The following is a 5,236-nucleotide window of genomic DNA, read 5'->3' as shown; positions in this document are numbered from 1 at the left end:
TGCTGTTGTGTGTCTCCGGATATGCTTCATGATATTGTTGTCAACCGAAGATCCCTGAAGGGACTGGCTGAGGAAGTAGATGGACATCAAGCGCTTGGTCCAGCAAGGGGTGACTCTCAGCTCCCAGGCGCCGGTCCCCACTCCCATTCTGACCATTATGTCTGCCCCATCAGAGCTCAGTGTGAACTGGAGGGGGCAGGCACCTCGGGTTCTCCTTGGGTACCTGACTTCCCTCAGGACTGAACACCGGGCTTGGCAGTAGCTGAAATTCAACATCAAGAAGATGCTGGGTTATAACCTCAAGAGATTGTGCAGATGTTAAACATCTTGAGCAACACATAGGAAATGCTGGAGGAACTTAGCAGGTCAGGCAGCATCTATGGAGGGGAACAAAGTTGACATTTTGGGCTGAGACCCTTTATCAGGACTGGAAAGGTCAGGGGAAGAAGCCTGAATAAGAAGGTGGGGGGGGGGAGGGAAAGGAGTATAAGTTAGAAGGTGACAGCTGAAGACAGATGAAAGGGAAGGTGGATGTGTGGGGAGGGAGGGGAAGAAGTGAGAAGCTGGGAGGTGATATGAGGAAAAGGTAAAAGACTGAGGAAGGAATCTGATCAGAAAGGAGAGTGGACCATAGGAGAAAGGGAAGGAGAAGTGGTACAAGGGGAGATGATGCCAGGTGAGGAGAAGAGAAAGGGTAAGAAGGGAGCCAGTTGGGAAATTAAAAAAAAAGAGAATGGGAAGAGAGGAGAAATTACTGGAAGTAAGAGCAATTGATGTTTATGCCATCTGGTTAGAGACTACCTAAATGGACTATGAGATTTTGCTTCTCCAACCTGGCAGATGAGGAGACCATGGACTGACATGTTGGAATGGGAATGGAGATTGGAATAAAATGGTTGGCCACTGGGAAATCCTGCTGGTTACAGATGGAGCAAAGGTGCTTGACATTGCCAGTTCTCCACAGGTCAGACTGTATGAGTACTTACAGGGTTTTCAGGTTTTATTGTTGAATTTAACCATTTCTGATAACCAACCAAGTTTGTCATTATACACAATGCCAAATTAAACTAATCCCTTCTGCCTGCACACGTCCTATACCCCTCCCTTCCCCACCCATTTGTGTACCTATCTAAATACTGATTAAGCATCACTATTGTAGGGCAGCACAATAGTGTAGTGGTTAGTGCATCGCAGTACAGCATCAGTGACCTGGGTTCAATTCCCACCTCCATCAGTAAGTAGTTTGTACATTCTCCCTGTGACCACATGGGATTCCTCCCACATTCCAAAGATGTATGGATTAGTAGGTTAATTAGTCACATGGTGGAATTGGGTGGCATAGACTCATTAGGCCCAGAAGAGCCTGTAACTGTGCTGATTCTCTAAATAAATAAGTATCTAATTCAACCTATTTCCCTGGCAGGGCATCCCAGGAACCGGCCACTCTGTATATAAAACTTACCCTGCATATTTCATTAATCTCCTCTTAAAGATATGTTAAATAGCAGACAATATTTCTACTCTACACTGGGATAAAGATTCTATTTATGCTGTCCATTTCTGTCATACTTTTATAAATCTCTCTCTAGTCATCCCCCAGCCTCTGGAGCTCCAGTGAAAACAACCTTAATTCATCCGGACTTTCCTCATTGCACATGCTGTCTAATCCAGGCAACATCCTGGTGAACTTCTTCTGCACCTTCTCCAAAGCTTCCACAACCATCCTGTAATAGGGCAACCAGAACTGCACATAATTCTCCTAGTGTGGCATAATCAAATTTTCATAGGACTGAAACAACACAACTTCCTGAATGTTAAACCCATTAAGGCAAGCATACTATATGTCTCTAGAGATGTCATTTAGAACAGAGGAGGAAATTCTTTAGCTAGAGAGTGGTGAATCTGTCGAATTCATTGCCACAGGCAGCTATGGAGGCCAAATCATTGGGTATACAGGTTGATAGATTCTTGATTAGTCAGGGCATGGAGGTTTACGGGGAGAAGACAGAAGACTGGGGCTAAGAGGGAAATGGACCTGCCATGATAAAATGGCAGAGCAGACTCGATGGGCCAAATGGTCTAATTCTGCTTCTATGTCTTATGGCCTTCTTTTCCACTTGTGTGACCTCTTTCTGTAAGTTATGGACTTGAACTTCAAGATCCCTCTGTATATCAGTGCTGCTAAGAATTCTATCATTAACTGTGACTTTCCTCTTTTTTTTGCATAAAAGTTGTCAGAGTGTAATATTAACCGTTTCTCTCTCCACAGTCCCCGCCTGACTAGCTGTGTTGCTTAGCGTCTTCGCTTCTATTCAGATTTCCAGCATAAATTTATTTTTGTTTTCCAGTATCCTCTGTTTCCGTAATCACTTTATGTACCTTCCAACGACAGACAAAGTGGAATTAACACAATCACCACCTTCCCTCTTGCTCCCTACTCCCTCAATGAACTGACAGCATCACCATTTCCACTGGGGTCCCTTCAGTGAAGGGTCTTGGCATGAAGTATCAACTATTTATTCCTTTGTAGATGATGAATGGTCTGCTATGTTCTTCCAGCATTTCTTATATGTTATTGGAGAGGTACATGATTAGGAAAGGTTTACTGGGATATAGCAACATGCAGGCAAATGAGGCTAGCTTAGATGGGAATCTGGGTTGACATGGATGAGTTGGGCTGAAGGGACTGTTTAAATTCTCTATGAATATGTGAAATGGTCTCTCAACAATGTGAGAGTGAGCTGAGGGCAGTGTGGCACTGGTAGGTTTCAATGAGATCTCCCCTCCCCCCCCCCCCCCCCCCATATTTAATATGCCAGCACATTAGAGATGAGCGGACTTTGGAGAAGATCCATGAGAGGTGCATGATTCTGAGAATGAAAGGGTTAACATACAGCATGACGAGCATTTAATGGCTCTGGGCCTGCAGTAGCTGGGGTTCAGAAGAATAAAGGGGGATCTCGTCGAAACCTATCAAATATTGAAAGGCCTAGAGACAGTAGAAGCAGAGAAAACGTTTCCTATAATATGGGAGTCTAGGACAAGAAGGCACGGACTCGGAATAGAGGATCAGCCCTTTAGAAAAGAGATAAGGAGGAATTTCTTCAGCCAGAGGGTAATGTATCTGCCGAATCCATTGCCATAGTTGACTATTGAGGTCAAGTCATTGGGTACATTTAAAGCAGAGGTTGGCAGGTTCTTGATTAATAAGAGCATTTGAGTTGATGGGGAGAAGGTAGGAGAATGAGTTTGAGATGGAGAATTAATTGGCCCTGATGGAATGGCAGAGCAAGTGCTATGGGCCATGTAGCCTAATTCTGCTCCTATGTCTTAGGGTCTTCTGGTTTCATCCTTCTGAACTCTATTAAGTACAGGCCCAAAGGCAGAAAATGCTTCTCATAGGGCGACTTTCATTCCTGATATCATCCCGCCTGGACCACTTTAATAGCAGGTGGCCATCACAGAATTTCTTTTCCTTTGTTCACCCCGTTAACTACCAGCTCAGCTCCACTTTCTGAACTAAAGTCCTCACCTTTTCCACAGCCTCAAGGAATAGGATCCCCTGATTGGCCCCGCCTTCTCTCATTACCCCTTTGCCCATCATGTGCTGCATGAATTCTTTGCGATTCCTATTTTGTTTTCCTATCCTTTCTTTATTTCCTTCCACAACAGCCAACTTTAGTCCTCAAGACCAACAACTTTCCTGTTCTGCATCACTCTCTAGTGGCTCCTAACCCTTCTCCACTTTGGGAATGGATCTGGACTGTTCTATCATTCCCTTACAGCTTAATCCCTTTTTACCCCATTGAGTTCACTTTCTTCATCAGACTAATTGCAGCTTCACAGGAACAGGCACATTGGCCCACCATGTCTATGGTGACGTTTCAATGCTCAATAGTTAACAACACTTACATTGCAGCCTTCTACACACTGTGTGATTCAATGAGGAGCACTTTTGGTATAGGGACCATCCTCTCAACATCCACTCTCTAATGACAGTGGCTGAAATCTTGAAAACACTGCTTTAGAGGCAAAGACTTTCACAACATTTAAGGTAGAAAAGGTTCTGATATAGTGCAATACTAGGTCTCTGACAAAGAGAGTGTGATATTAGATCTCCTACTAGTGAATGAAACAGGGCATGTGACAGATGTTTCTGCAGGGGAACACTTCCAACTGGTGATCATAATGCCATTAACTTCAAGGTAATTATGGAAAAGGGTAGGTTTTGGCCCTCCAGCTGTGATTCAAAATTGGAGAGAGGCCAATTTTGATGGAATCAGAAAGGATCTGGCAAGTGTGGATTGAGATAGGCTATTTTCTGGCAAAGATATACCTGGTAAGTAGAAGGAACCCAAAAGTGAACTTTTAAGAGTACAGCATTTATTAGTTCCTGTTAAGATAGAAGGCAAGAATAACAAGCTTATGGAAGCTTGGCTTTTGAGAGATATCAAGGACTTAGTTAAGAAAATGGAGTCACATAGCAGGTATAAGTGGGTAGGAACAAATGAGGTAATTGAGTAGTATAAGAAATACAAGAGCATACTTAATAAGTAAATCAGGAGGGCTAAAAGTAGACGAGTTTGCTCCAGCAGACAACGTGAAGGAGAATCCTAACAGCTTCTATAGATATATTAAGAGCAAAAGGACAGCAAGGAACGAAATTGGTCCTCCAAAAGATCAGAGTGATGGGGGGAGACCTTAAATGGATTTTTTTTTGCATCTGCATTTATTCAGGAGGGAGACACAGTGTCTATAGATGTGAGGCAATGCAGCAACGAGGTCATGGAATGATGACAGAGAAGGGGGTGTTTGCTGTCTTGCGGCAATCCCTCGGACCCTGTGGGAAGCAGGCAGAGCACCACCAAACATGATGAATTTTTCCCCTTGTGTGGTGGTTTTTCTTAGATTTAAAACCATAAAAGAGAGATAGGGTCTAGCAGAGCGGCCATCCTCAGACTGGGGGCTAGAATCAGAGCAGGGACTTAGAGGCTTTGATGAAAAGAGGCTGAGGCCAAAGAAACAGGTAAGAAGGGTAGATTTTTCCTTTTGTTATTGCTGATTCGGCCTTGGTTGCCCATGGTACAGTGCAAGCAGGATGCGGGAATTCATGGAACCTGATGGATCTCGCTGATTGCTACACCTGTGGGAAATGCAGACAACTCCATCTCCTGAAAGACTACATTATGGAGCTGGATGAACTAAGGGACATCTGGGAGTGAGAGCAATTGATAGA

Source organism: Hypanus sabinus, chromosome 7 (assembly GCF_030144855.1).
Source record: "Hypanus sabinus isolate sHypSab1 chromosome 7, sHypSab1.hap1, whole genome shotgun sequence".
Lineage (NCBI taxonomy): Eukaryota > Metazoa > Chordata > Chondrichthyes > Myliobatiformes > Dasyatidae > Hypanus > Hypanus sabinus.
This window is presented reverse-complemented; position numbering follows the sequence as displayed.